The sequence below is a fragment of the Athene cunicularia genome, assembly GCF_003259725.1.
Source record: "Athene cunicularia isolate RWA chromosome 4 unlocalized genomic scaffold, athCun1 chr4_part2, whole genome shotgun sequence".
In the NCBI taxonomy this organism is placed as follows: domain Eukaryota; kingdom Metazoa; phylum Chordata; class Aves; order Strigiformes; family Strigidae; genus Athene; species Athene cunicularia.
In genome coordinates, this window is record NW_020799099.1 from 32,043,233 (window position 1) to 32,058,471 (window position 15,239).

The following is a 15,239-nucleotide window of genomic DNA, read 5'->3' on the forward strand; positions in this document are numbered from 1 at the left end:
TGTCTCTCCCAGTAACAGTGGGGTGTAGCAGCTGTTTGGCAGAGGTGATGGTTTCATGAGTGCAGTTCTTAAGTACAACGCAGATGGCTTTGGGGAGGAATTGAGCAGAAGTATCAGCACTGGGATGTTACCTTCAAAGCACCTGTGAAATGGGATGTTTCTTGCCTTTAGGTAAAGTCTGAAAGGTATTTAATGTATGTGAGTAGTAGTAAAAATGGTTCTATTCTCCTCTAAACCATGGTCTGTTGTGCATATCTATTCCTTCTTCGGGAGCCCCTTGCCATGTCCCAGTTGTCAGTATCATTTTAATAATCAGGATGTTGCTTCAGGTAGATGCCCACAAATAGGTCTGTGTAACAGCAGTGTGTCTGCTTGGGATTTTCTGTACTGCTGCAAGACATAGCTGGCCCTGCGTGTGTGAGATTTGGAGAAGCTAAGTTGCTGAGTCCTATTATTCGTATTAGTGTGTATCTCAAAACAAGAGACATGTCTAAAGGTGCTTTATTTTACTGAAGCAATTTCCAGCCCAGAGTTCATATGAGCAAAATTGATGCCCATTTCTCACTTGCTCTTTTGAGACTGTTTACTCCTCTTAGTGGGATCAATACCGGGCTACTTTTCCCTCCCTCTTCCAGGCCATGTACATAACACCAAATATGGAAAAAATTGAGGGCCTGCACAGAGTTTTCATGTGCCAGAAAAAGTCATAGAATCAGAGAGTTCTCTCTGATATTTTTTTTTTATGGTTTGTGTAAAAATTGTCAAGGCATTATTTACTTGTGCTCTATACAGTTATTGAAGCAATATTAGATGTGTTTCCTAACCTGTCAAGATGGGAATCACAATCCAAATTCCTCTTTACTTTGCTTGTAGCGCAATGAGCGGGTGACTTCATCCTGTTCCTCTGCAGCAGAGAATACAGGAAAGAAAATCTTGTGCCAGAATCTCTGACAACTGAGCCTGGCTATCCAACAGTCACCTTATGCATATAAGGGTTTTGTTGCTTCCTAATGGAAGCACAGCATGTTGGGCATTGTAGCAACAGAGAGTCATTGTCTTGGAGAGCTTAAGTTGAAACAGATGTGTTTGAAGTGGGGGAGGAAGACAGACATAGAAAAGCAGCATGGGTTGCCCAGATTTGCTTGGCTGGCAGAAACTTGGGCTAGAACACAAATCTCATGGCCCCTAGCTCATTGCTTTTTTTGGGCTGGATCCTGTTCACTGTTTATATCACTCATGACATCTGTCTCACTTCTGAGACTTGCCAGGTAAGTTGAAGAGAAGTTAACAAGACATTACCATGGCAGTATGGATTTCCAGAAGTTCCCAATACCACAATTACATTTTTGGAAGGGGGAAAGTAATACTGGCAGAGGTGGCGTTTAGCATCCGGATTTGCTGAAATAATCTATTTACAAAACTAAGTTGTGCATGATTTCAATGCAAGGATCAGTAGGAATGGTTTTACAGCCTGGAACACATTTTCCTACTCAGAAGGTTTCAGCTCCATTGTCATGTTAGCAGTAAGCAACTTACTGCTGTATGGGGAACTGGCATGGCTATGCCAAACATTCATGCCATTGTATTCCTGCAGATGGGCCAGGAATGATTTTTTTTTTTGAGTAGGGAGTGGTGGGGAAGCTAGTCAGAGTATTGCATGTTCTCTTGCATCTGACCCTAAGGTCAGGCAAGTAGGAAAGCCTGGGCTGCTATGAAGCTCTGGTCTGTGTTCGACAGCTAGGTTCTGGCTGAAAACTGGCAAGATTTCTGCCAGCATCTGTGAAAGGGATTTGAGTCCCGCTTTGGGCTTAATGGTTGATGCAGTGTGATCTGGTTCCACAGGAAGTTTCATTTCTTGTGTAGCCAGTTATATTTTCCTCCTGCTCTACAGTCTGTATTGTATGGTCACAACTAGATGGGTGGAGGGGGGCTTGGATGAAGGGCAAGGCAAGCTTGTATGAAGCAGACATCAGTAAGTATTATCACACAGATCTGTCAGTTACAGAAAGGTTGTCATTTTTTTGCCTGATAGCTGAAGTTTTACCAGAAAAAGTCAAAGACGTTCACAAAATAAATGTATTGGAGTATCAGGTTGAGACTTCCTAGCCTGAGGTAAGGGGAGGAAAGTCACTTATCAGGAATGAGTTAAAAAGAGGAGAAGCTTTTAACTTGTTAGGGCTTGGAACATCCTGTGAAATGCTTAGTGGAGATAAACCAGATGATGTTATTCCTTTTGTCAACCACTGCAGATGATCCTTGCTGGTCTCCTGGTAAGGGGAGAATTTCTGGTCATTTGGTGTTGCCTTAAAGTCTTTCAGAACTGCTTGTCTGTAAATGGCAATAAGCAGATCTCTAGCATCAAAGATAGTGTCAGAAGGGGCATTGTGAAATTGTGGACATTGTCAGGTGCATAACAGACCCTGAGGGAAACCTGGTATCAAATGCTGGGAAGCCTTTAATTTGTGTTTTGGTATATCACAAAATCACAGAATAATTTGGGTTGGAAGGGACCTTTAAAGACCACCTAGTTCCACACCCCTGCCATGGGCAGGGACACCTTCCACTAGATCAGCTTTCTCAAAGCCTTGTCCAATCTGGCCTTGAACCCTTCCAGGGAGGGGGCAGCCACAGCTTCTCTGGGCAACCTGTGCCAGGGCCTCACCACACTCATTAATTGAATTTCTTCCTTACCTAAATCTACCCTCTTTCAGTTTAAAAACATTATGCCTTGTCCTATCTCTACGCCCCTTGACAAAGTCCCTCCCCAGCTCTACTGTAGCCCTTTTAAGTACTGGAAGGCCACTCTAAGGTCTTCCCAGAGCCTTCTCTTCTCCAGCTGGACACCCCCAACTCCCTCAGCCTGTCCTCACAGGGGAGCTGCTCCAGCTCCTGGAGCATCTTTGTGGCCTTCTCTGGCCCCGCTCAAGCAGGTCCGTGTCCTTCTGATGTTGGCGCCCCCTGAGTTAGACACAGCACTGCAGGGGGGTCTCACAAGAGTGAAGGGGGAGAATCCCCTCCTTTGACTTGCTGGTCACACTGCTCTGGATGCAACCCAGGACACGGTTGGCTTTCTGTGCTGCGAGCGCACGTTGCTGGCTCACAGTCAGTCTTTCATTCACTAGTACCCCCAAGTCCCTTCTCCATAGGGCTGCTCTCAATTCTCTTGTTACAGTCCCGGCCTGTATTTGTGCTTGGGTTTGCGCTGACCCACGTGCAGGACCTTGCACTTGGCCTTGTTGAGTTTCACAAGGTTTGTACCATCCCACCTCTCGAGCCTGTCCAGGTCTTTCTGGATGGCCCATCCCTTCCCTCCAGCGTGTCAACCGCACCGTGCAGCTCGGTGCTGTCGGCAAACTTGCTGAGGGTACACTCGATCCCGCTGTCCATGTCGCCAGCAAAGCTGTTGAACAGCACTGGTCTCAACACCGACCCCTGAGGAACGCCAGTCATTAATTCTCTCCACTGGGACATTGAGCTGTGACTGCAACTCTGAGTGCAACCAACCAGCCAGTTCCTTATCCACCGAGTGGCCCATCCATCAAATCCATGATTCTCCAGTTTAGAGACAAGGGTGTTCTGCAGGACAGTGTCAAATGCTTTTCACAAGTCCAGGTAGATGACATCATTTGCTCTTCCCTTATCCACCAATGCTGTAATGCTGTTGTAGAAGGCCACCAAATTGTCAGGCATGATTTGCCCTTCGTGAAGCCATGTTGGCTGTCACCAATCACCACCTTATTTTCCATGTACCTTAGCATAGTTTCCAGGAAGATCCACTCCATGATCTCACCAGGCACAGGGGTGAGACTGGCCTGTAGTTTCTCAGTCTTCATTTTTTCCCCTTTTTAAAAATGGGGGTAATATTTCCCCTTTTCCAGTCAGCAGGAACTTCACTGGACTGCCACAACTTCTCAAATATGATGGACAGTGGCTTGGCTGCTTCATCTGCCAGTTCCCTCAGGACCCACAGATGCATCTCATCAGGTCCCATGGACTTGTGCACCTTCATGTTCCACAGATGGTCTTGAACCTGATCTTCTGCAGTGGGAGGTTCTTCCTTCTCCCAGTCCCTGCCTTTGCCTTCTGCATCTTGGGTGGTGTGGCTGGAGCCCTTATTGTTGAGGACTGAGGCAAAAAAGTTGAGTACCTCAGCCTTCTCCATGTTCGAGGTGACCAAGTCTTCCTTTTCCTTCCAGAGAGGGACCACATTTTTCCTAGTCTTTATCACCAATGTACTTGTAGAAGCTTGCTCTTGACATTCCTGGCCAGATTCAATTCTGTCAGGGCTTTGGCCTTCCCAACCTGATCCCTGGCTGCTTGGACAGTTTTTCTGTATTCCTCCCAGCTACCTGTCCTTACTTCCACCCTTCATAGGTTTCCCTTTTGTCTTTGAGCTTGTCCAGGAGCTCCTTGTTCATCCCTGCAGACCTCCTGGCAGCCTTACCTGATTTCCTCTTTGACAGGATGCACTGCTCCTGAGCTTGGAGGAGGTGATCCTTAAATATTAATGAGCTTTCTTGGACCCCTCTTCCCTCCAGGGCTTTATCCCATCTTACCCTGACAATCAGACCCCTAAAGAGGCCAAAGTCTTCTCTCTTGAACTCCAGGGTAGTGAGCCTGTATCCTTTCATTCCAACACTCCAGTCATAGAAGCCATCCCACCATGTCTCTGCGCTGCCAACCATCTCAAAGTTTTAAAGAGTTCCAGTGATAGAAAGTCAAGCACAACTGTTGGAAAGTTATCCCACTGATAGTCACCCATAAAGGTAAATATTATTTCTAATTTGAAGTTGGTAGGTTTTTAGTCTCACCAGCTAGCTGCTGGGATTTAGTGTATGTTTTTATTCACTAGTTTCTATTACCTGATACATTGATGCAGTGTAAAGCAGGTGTGAATCATGGGTAGCCTCTGCCAGATCATTCCCTTGTTTTTCAGCATTTGTTGTAGAGTCTGAATGCTGGAATTGTGTACTGACTTAGAAGTGCTCCTGTCTACAAAGGATGAAAGGTGGCAGCTTCCATCATAAGGAAAAGACCAAGGCCTTCCACAGAGAAGATGGTGAGATTTGTAATTCTGAAAATACCAGGTGCAGTCTTAGTTTCTCCATCTTTGGATCTGGATGTCTGTCACAGGAGGCTTCTTCCACAGCCTTGAAGAAGCTGGGGAGCAGTGACTATTGATTCCCATGCCTAGCTTGCCTGTGATGGGCAATGGATAATCTCTGTGCTTGCAGTATGTACTGCAAAAATGAGACTGTATTAAAAAAAAAAAAAGCCACAAACCACAGCCTGTATGCCAGGTCCTTTATATATGCGTTTAATGCAAATTTTACCAGCTCTGGTTATATTGCTTGATGAAATAGTGGGGTCAAACTGAGAGGTGTGTATGTCATCCATTCTGGATTATACTTCACAAAGTAATAATCCCCACTGTTTTGCTTTGACTTGAAAGCATTACTCAGGAAGGGAGGCATTTTTTTCTTCTTAAACTGATAGCCATAATTATCTCACTGTTGCAAGAAGTGACCCTTTTCATTTCTGTGGCTGCTTGCAGAGGAGGAGGTCATTTGCCATGACACCTTGATAAAAATCTCAGGAATTAAAAACTTTGAGTACACAGGTCATCAGACATACATTAGGTTTTGGAAAATACTCATAAAACTAAATGAGGCATGTGGAGATGAGCGCAGCAGCTTTTATTGCCATGATTAGGTGTCCAATTATGTAGCTTCATTTGAATATCTGCTCCTGGCATCATCTCTGCACACCGCATCTGTTTTGTGTGATGTTGGGGAAACTGTAACAGGGGCTTAAGGTAGACTGCTGTGTCAAATGTAATGCTGTAAAATATTTAGATGTAAAAATCCTATTCTTGTGGGCAGTGTTCTTCTGGGGTAAAGGGTCTTGATGGAGAGCGGAGTATTCATTGACAGCTCTAAGGGGAGGAAGAACAAATGACAATGACACCGCAAGAGAGAAACCCAGGAGCTGGTTGAATTTTTTTTCTGTTGAAAGATTTTTATTAAGCTCCTGGAAGGCGTAAAATACGTAGTGGAAGTATGAGTCAGTTGAGTGGTGTTGAAAACAGCTTGTATGTGGGAGAAGAATGGACAGATGCTAAAGTGGCATTCATGTATGAGATAGGAGGAAGAGGTCCCTATTTATGTTTGGTTAAAAGGAAGTATGCAGAGTGGCAAATGGGCCTTTTGGACTATGCAGATAAAAGCATTATTTTGCTGTACCATTAAAATTAAATGACTCAAGAGCTCTCCAGTATTTTGAAGTAGGTGCCACTGTTTGAGATGGAGGATTGTCTGTCAGTCATGCCTCAGAATGCATCCAAAAGAATGGAAGCGAAAGGACCTTGGACTGCTGTGTTTGGTTTTAATATTGAATCTGTTGCTAGAACTATCTGTCACTTGAACCCCCTGTTGGAATTTGAAGAGCTTAATTGGGAGATCCTGAAAGCTCCCAAAGCAAATAGTGAAGGAGAGTAAATATTAAGCAGCTGTCAGTTAGTGCTTAAAAACTCAACCGGCTCTCCAGATGAAGCTGGAGCTGTAGCTGTGTTTGTTCTAGTTCTCAGCTCTGTTCTACAGTGCAGCAGATAGTTCATACTTATCCCCAAAATCTCTGGTCATTCTTTAAGAGCTCCTAGGTGACTTACTGCAGAGTGTGCAAGGTTTAATCCTTGCCGGGATCAGGGACCACGTGGCCATTGCCCCTCCCCAACCCGTGCCGGTTGGGCTGGAAGTTAGACACAGACCCCGGCTAAAATAACAAGAAATTTAATACAACAGAGTGATAGAACAATCTGAGCAACAACAGTATCAATGGTAACAATAAACAGCAATAACAGTGAACAAGACAAACGATATACAGAGAAATACCGCTAGCTGGTCTACGGAAAGCAAAATTCCCCCCCCGAACCCGCCAAGGAGCAAGGAAAAGGTTCCACCCCTGGACCTGATGTCAGCATGGTATGAATAACCCGGCTGGAGATGCCTTCCCCCTCTCTCTCTGCTGGGGAAAACTTTACTCTGTCCTGGCTGAACCAGGACACAGAGTGATACCAAGGACTGCATGCCCTCTCTCCTTAAATTAATGTGATTTCACTAGTTGTTCTTGATGCCTTTCTGAACACTGTTTTCAGAGAAAAGGGGGACAAACATCACAGGGCAAATGTAGCTGGAGAAAGTCTTGTAGAAAGATGCTATGGTAATGAGTTTGGGAAGTGATGGATATCTTACTACTTAACTGTCTGCTTTCATAGTGTCCAAACATGAAACGTTTTTCTCTTGGAGTCGGGCAGAGCTTTACAGTGACCCATCAAGATAGCTGTATTGCACTGCTGCTGGACTGAAGTAGCACTCAGGTTTTCCTTATCTCCAGTTCATGTGAAATGCATGATGGAGAATAGCAATACTGCTGCAGGTTTGAGTGCTCAGGTTCTGAGTACTACTCAAGGTGTAACCAAGCTCACAATGAAGATGTGATAGAAATAGTTGGGATTAGCAGTCAGCAAATACGAGTGGGATTGCATCTCATCTTTTCTGATTGTATTTTTTTGGCTTTATTCCACTAACATAAATCATCATATAATGGACACAGTAGGACCTGATTTACAGTACTAAGAAATACTGTATCGTGCATTAATGCTGAAGTGCAGTGAGAGGTGTTAGTGAGACTTGGTGGAAAGCAAACACTCCACTAGCAAAAGGCATCTGAGCTTTAGCGGTTTGAACTTCTCTTTCAGTTTCATCTAGTCAGGACCACAGTTGAAGAGAAGCAGTAGATAACCAAGTCCAAGTGATCCATAATGTTGGTGAGGCACTGAACAGTTCTTAACCGTTTTTGACATGGGGTGTCTTAAGTAGAGTAAATGTAGAGATACACCTTCATACATGGTTGAAAGAAGCCCAGTCATTTAGTGCTATCACCAATAAAAATTTTAAAAAGCAAAATGAAAGCAAGCAACAGTAGCCTTTATAAAAGCATTTCTAGTGCTAGGTTAATAGGAATGCATTCGTAAGATTAACAAAAAGATGGTGAGTCTCCTAGAACGGTTTCGAGGAAATGAACAAATACTGTCTCCGCTGTAGTATTAATACACCTTTATGTATTAGTCAATGGCACACTGACAGGGTAAGCTATTCAGAGGGGTAGGAAATGGTAACATAGCTGGAAATATTTCCTGAAATAGTAAGATGGTGGATGTTATCAGCCCCTGATATAGCCTACATGCATCTGTCCTTGAAGGAGGTCATGATGCATATTCCAGGAATGCACTTAAGTTATTGCAATATAGATTTTGCAGGCAACAGCCTGTAAGCAGATTGTCTGTGGCTTGACAAAGCTCTTTGAAAATGACTGAGGTTCCCCTCGCATACAATGTGTTGGTGATAGGAGGTCCAGATTTCATGCAAGTATTATATATTCATGGCACCTAATGTGTGACAATTGCTATCATGATGTAATGAGATGAGACTACAAAGGATGCTTGAACATGGAACAATATCTGTGAAAAGATGAGATTTGTACAGTCTGGGGAACAGTATGCTTAGTTCGTAAAGCATAGTACAAGTCCTGATAGTAGTAGTCTTGACACAGTAACTTTACAGGATGAATTCAAGGCATTTTAGTGGTTCTCTGACACATTCTTTAAAAGAATCCTTCAGTAATACAGAACAGACTAGTTTGTTTCCATCACGCTTGCTTACTCTGCTCACTACTGAAAGCTGACCAAGAAATGCTATATGTGGGGTTTTGACTGCCTTATACAAGTCTTCAGAACCAAAAGTTCTGATTTGTCCCTGGTGTCTAAGTCTGTCTTGTGCAGGAGAGTGTTTTGTGGGCAAATTGCATAACGGTTCTGATTAGTTTTTGCTCTTGTTTTTTGTTGTGATCTAGTCATGTTTGTCTTGCCTCTGTTTCCCTTTGCATCTTAATTTATGTAGTTCATGTGATAAACTTGTCACTATTCAGAGCTGCAGTCCAACAGGTCGGGTCTGTCCTTGGGGAACCTGTGTTGATGTTAAACATTGGTTCTGTTAGATTCATCCTTTTCATGTGCCACCAGGGTAAAATACAATGCAATGGTTGTATTTTCTCAACTAAAAAATACAGACAATTCTTAATGAAATCTGTTTGAGACACTGACTTTCCACCCCTCTATGCTTGTTCTTTACTGATGTAACTATAACAGCAACTGACTCGGAAGGTGATGTTTTGCTGCAGATGTCAGCAGAAGTCATTCCTGTGATAGATTTGGACTTGGGGATTTTTAAATTGTGCCTTGTGCAATAACTGTACCTGTACACTTGCTGTAAAAGCTTTCTGTTACAAGAAATCATAGGAAGGAGTACAACATCACCCCAGGAGGATGTTCTCTGTGGAGTTTTCATATTTCTCCTCAGAGATGAGCCTTGACAGTTAGGTGAGTGAGTGCCCTCTGGACAGGGTGTGAAAGACAGCTCAGTAGAAGTCACAGGGATTGTGAAATATAGACACAGTAACACAACTTAATTGTTGAGGGTTTTCTGAATTCTTTACCTGTTGACTTAATTGTATTAAATTCATGACATCTGATGCATTTATTCCTGCAGTCAGGATCACTGTGGGGTGCTGTTTTTTTCTTGTAAATTTACTGCTGCTTTATGGGGTGGATGTTTCCATTTTTTCATCCAGCCTATTGAGAAGCAATGTAAACTGGACATCTTTACTGTTGATGAATAACATTCATTTCCTAGTGACTAGAGATGACTGCTTGGCTAGTGGTGAGATCCTCTGAGGTCTTGCAGCTTGGGTTTTCTCTATTGCCTAAGTTCATACGTTGCTTATGAAAGTAGAATTATTCAGAGTCTCCATCTATGAGAAGGTGAGACTATGCATTTAAACACCAGTTAGCAAGAACATAACTACACTATTAAGTTCTGCTTGCATTCTTGTATGTATAAGTTTTAAGTGTATCACCAAATTAAATCCTGACACATGTTATTTGTTTTTTTCTAACTTCAACTAGGCTGCTGAAATGCTGGGGTTTCAACCCCAAGCCCCAAATTAAGGTTGACATGTGGGTGATTCCCACAGCCCTTCCCAAAGGGGGGTGAGTTTGCCTTTAGGCTTCCCTCCAGGGTGGGGCTGGCCTGGCAGGGAGAGCCATTGGGTAAATGAGCCCCAGGTGTCCTGCTTTAAGTAAACAAGGGTCAGGTGTCCCACTGAGGGATAAAATCTGGGACCCCTTGCAGGCAGGGGTAGTGTCTGTCTGTGAGGTCGATGCACTGTGCAGAGTTCCCTGTTGGGGAAGGACCTCCTGCCTCCCTGGGACTGGGCTCCAGTCAGGTCTGGCTTTTGTAAATGTGGGCTCTGTAGAGATTCAGTATGTGGCTTCCTTGGTCTTATGTATTTGGCTTGTTGATTTGGTTGTCTCCTGTCCCTTTCATGGGAGACTGCATTTCACCATTTATTCCCCCCATTGTTGGTTGTGTGGTGGTGTTGCTGGGGTCAGTGGGATTGATGTCGATTATGTATAATCTGACTTGTTTGTACCCCCAGTGCTCACCCATGCACTGACCCTTTTGTATCAAATAGAATTTGGTTATTGGTTCATCTTTATGATGGCTGTGTCCTTTATGCTAGGCCTGATAACTGGCAAAACAGCTGCTGAAGCTGCTAAATGGACAATTGAGGTATTTTATGTAATGTATTGCAGAATATAAGTGTAGATGTTAATTTTAAGGGTAAGAAATCTTTTTTTCAATGTCAGTGTTCCCAAGAGGGATAGGCTAAAAAGCTTTTTTTCCATGTGAATTTCAGCTTCTGCAAAGATCCTGTTTGGTGGTTTTAATGTATTTTAACACCACCCCCACCATTATTTTTGCATGGCATCGAGGACTCTGCAAAATGTCCATTGCTAAACTGAATTGAAAACCCATGCTATCTGTATCTTCGAAAGTTTTACACTCTATGGAAAGGAACAGGAGTAAAACTTTCTGTTCGAAGCTGTCCTGTGCAAACAGGATTCAGAATTTGCTGGTTTGAGCTTTGACTTATAATAGTAAATGAAGATTCACTGTTGAAATGGCTGCATCAGAAAGGGCATTTTTATTCCTTCCTACCTGATGCCATTCCTTGTAGGGATTCATATGCTTGTGTTCTGTGTTTCTGACCAAAGATAAGGTCAGTTACCTTCCACCTGTAGATTCCAAATGAAATTTGGCTTATGTCTGGGGAAAAAAATAGTATGTTTATGCTAGTAAATTCCAAAGTAATCATGGAGCAATACTGGAAGATGTTTATGAAATCAAAGCCCAGTGGTGTAAAATCAGATCTAATCTGAGATCCTGGCAACAGCCATGTGAAAGAGTTAAATCTTGTAGTTACTGAGTGCTTAAACAAAAACATTAGTTTTAAAGCTTTCTGTTGATGTTGCTGATCTTGGTGGTCTTGTTTCTACTTTTCTGCATTGATTTGCCATAGTATAAACAATCACTATTTATACTGAAGCTCTTTCTGTGTCTTCTGACACTTTTTCACTTCTAAGGAATTAGTATAATTTGAAGCATATTACATAGGTGGCCATGTTTTCCTCAGAACACAGTTGAATCAGATTCCTTCTGTGTGTCTAGGATAACCACAGTTTTGTTTTTCATAATGTTTTTAGTACAACTCTAGACTCAACAATCTGGACTTGAAGGAAGTAGACCAGATAAAATTGTTTGGACTTTTATAAGAGGAGTAAAAATTCTCTGCTGAATACTGACATCCAACCTAAACAATGGGTTATTCTGTGCACTTGCACAGAAAGGAAGAGGGAAGTGATGCAAAACCTTTTTTTTTTTTTTTTGAATTGAATATTATGGTTCTCCCATGTGACTTGATATTTGCCCACTTTGCTTACCAGGCTGCAGTGATGCCTGCAGGGAAGCCCTGTTCCAAGAACTGCGTGTGTATATACATACATGAACACACAGAGGAAGAGCAAGTCTTGCTAGGTCAGAAAACGCCTGCAAAGTAAGTCCGACTTACTGAATTTATTTTTTTTCTGTTTGGGTTCGTATGGGTCAGAACTCTTTAGCATATATCTTCAGGTGTTAACAGGCACACAGTTAACTTAGTTAACAGTTAGCAGTAGATTTAAAACAACCTGTTAAACTTTCTGCAGTGACCAGGTGGGGAGGTGAAGCTCTGTACAGAGTAACAAAGTCCATTTGCTGTTTCCATTGGTATAAAAGGCTCTAAGGGCAGGAGGATTAGTAGTGGACTCAAAGTAGTTCAGGGGTGGTAGTAATCACAGATCCATTTCTGCATAAGATGAGCAAAGTCGAGGCAACTTGACTAAGGTACTTAGTCACCCCACTTGCCAAAGGTGCATGTCTGCCCAGAGGGGCAGAATGACCTTTGGAACAGCCTGCAATTTGGCCATGGGTATTCCATGCTGGAGCGGGCCCATGCAAATGCAGATGTCATCCTTCCCCTTTGATGGCTTGGCAAAGCATTTCTGGTTTGTCCCATTAGATGTTTTGTAAAAAAAAAAAAAAGTGTTTTTTCTTCCAGAGGGAAAGATTAAAAATCTTAGTTCCCTGCCATGCAAAGGTCAAATCTCTGAAGCATTTCAACCTGCTCAGGTTTGGTTGGTATCCAGAGAGCTAGATAGAGCAGTCTTGGCATGGTAAACTAGCTGGGTACTTACCAGCACCAATCCAGGCTTTTCTTAGCCTTAGTTGTGTAAGTTACATAAACTGTTTCCAGTTACAGACCTGTTCCTACTGGCCTTTCCCTACTGTAGCTAATGAAAGCCTGGATATTGATGACACACATGTAGAAAAGGCAACTCAGGCTGAAGGATTTCAATGTGTCTTACAAATGAGCCCATAGAGCTGCAAATATGAGTTGTTTTACAGTCTGAAACTCAGCTTTAGAAGGGTATCAGCTAGCAAACCATAATAGCTGCAGAGAAAAAGCAAAGGGGCACCAGTAAGCTAAGGAAGGAAAACTGACTACAAGGGTCTCCTCGTTGTTTTTCTTGTAATTATGTATTAATAGCCAGACTTCAAATGCACAGTCCTTCAAGGATGTGAGGGGCTTTGCCACTCAGTTTCTGAAAGCACCTGCGTTGTGGGCACAAGGCTGTGTGAGCTTTCTACTGCACTCGAGCTGGCCTGGCACAGGCCAGGGGGATCGGCACGTACCCGCTGCCGCAGCCAGCAGCCCCAGTCTGCCCTGCAGCTTGCTTCCTGTGTCTCTCTGCACTTCGGAAGTACGTTGTACCCCTCTCCTTTCTTTCTGGTAGCTGGAAACTTCCCTGGGGTTACTTCTCTTAAGAGAACAGTACAGTAACAGAACATAATTTCCTATAATTTAAACAAGAGGTCTTGTGTGTTAATATGGCTGTTGTTCAAATAAAGGCGCAGAGCTGTGGAGATGAAAGTTACAGAAGTGCCTGAGTTAAGTTTTTATATAATGTCGATTACTGTGGTGCATAAAGTGAGGCTCCCATATGTACAGGCACCTCATCAGGGCAGGCATGGTCCTTGATGGTGGAAGGCTTTCCAGCCCATTAAAAAATGTTTTTTCTACTATGTCATTCTGGCTGTTCTCTCTGTGAGCCTGCCTTTGGCAGCTAACCAAACTGAAGGCCAGCACAGGTATCCTGCTGTGTGTGTGTTGAATTCTGTCCTCTTCCACACCATCTAAAGCTTTTGCATGTTCACTTTCTCTTATTGAGCAGCCATGTATCTATATACCCTGTTTACTCTTGGAAAAAAAAAATAAATTACAATGTTGTGGTGTCAGCAAGGTTTTTTTCAAACTGGTGTGGTTGTTGGAACAAACTGCATTTTGGTGGGGTGCAGCATGCTGTCCCTGACACCGATGACCTCTGGCCTCACCTCCAAATTTGGCAGGTGATAGGAATGGCTTTTCTCTGCTAGGATCAGGGACTATAGCCCTTGTGCTGAGTGGCTTGCTTAGTTCTCTTCTCTGGCTGGCTATCTCATGACAAGCTGGGAAGGTGAGGAAAGCATGACGGGTGTTCCCTTCATTCATGCACTGATGCCTGGGCACAAGGGTGCTGCATTTTTCAACCCTTCTTGCAGCATCAGTGAGAGGCAGAGTTCAGAGATTTGATTCCGTATGGATAACTGGGTGGCTGAAAGATATATTTTTTTTTCAGTTAAAAATAGAAGCTGCTCCAGTGCAGTGATATCCCATCCTCACTTCTGCAGATTACAACGTGTCATTATGTTACAGTATGTAAATGTTCTTCAGACCTCATCTACTGAAAGATTTCATATATCTGATTAATTTGTTAGAAATCTGGTTGCTTTCAAAGGCTGTAACTAATTCTTGTAGTACTGAAGGGTTTTTTAGTGGTCACATTGGGTGGAGCTGGAACCAGCAAATGCAGAATTGTGAGAAAAGGTTTATGGTAGGGAAGTTCGTGGGAGTGTGTCTAGGTCTGTCCAAGCTGCTCACTCATCAGATGCTGAGATTCTGGGTCATGCAAAGCACTTTTCCAGCTTCTATAGATTTGCTGGCTTCAGTCATTAGAGGAACACCACATGCCTGGTACATGTAGCTGAAAATGGGCAGGGTTTTGTTAGTGTGTACAGTATGCAGAAGCCTGCTTGGGCTTTAAAGTGTAATACTGTGCTGTTTCCAACTATTATTAGAGGTAATTTTTTCTTATGATCTCATTGTTGTATAGTATCAGAAACTGCTTTTTGTCTCCTGATGGGAATCTGAAAGAAGAGACCAGTAACCTTGAGCAATTAGGGTTTTCCAAGAGAGGCTGTTTCCACCTAAAACCAGTACTGTGGGGTCTGGTGTGGTGGGAAGGAGGATGGAGGTTACCCGTCATTCATTGCCCTCTCTGTGTATGGGGAAAAGAAAGAGTGCAGCCTCATGCTCACTGAGTCACACGGGAGCAGATGACAGTCGTGCCATTCAGAGAGGGAAGGGCAGCTCCTCAAACCCAATTACAGCTGCGGTTTTCCATCGTTATTCCCATTCTGATTTCTGCTGTGCGACTTGAGTCAGAGCAGGGCCTGCGGAGAAGGCAGGCAGCCCTCCCTGCATGGGTGGGTCCCATGGAGGCCTCCATCACCTCCACACGAGGTAAACCCCTTCGTCCTCCTTGGGTGAAGTTGCGGGGATGCAGGCAACAGCGAGCAGATGAGTCAAGACCGCTTTGAGTGTGTTTAGCTGCCTAAAGTGGCATCCCAGGCAAAAACAGAAAA

At 43.5% G+C, this 15,239-nt stretch overlaps 1 protein-coding gene across 1 annotated transcript in view; it reads left to right on the forward strand.

Moving 5' to 3' along the window:
* Positions 1–15,098: 15,098 nt before the first annotated feature.
* The window catches only part of ARHGAP24 (Rho GTPase activating protein 24), a 221,006-nt gene continuing 220,865 nt past the window's right edge, over positions 15,099–15,239 (forward strand). The window contains exon 1 of the mRNA XM_026847433.1: positions 15,099–15,117. The gene's annotated coding sequence lies outside the window, so the exon portion shown is untranslated. The remainder of the gene's footprint in view (positions 15,118–15,239) is intronic.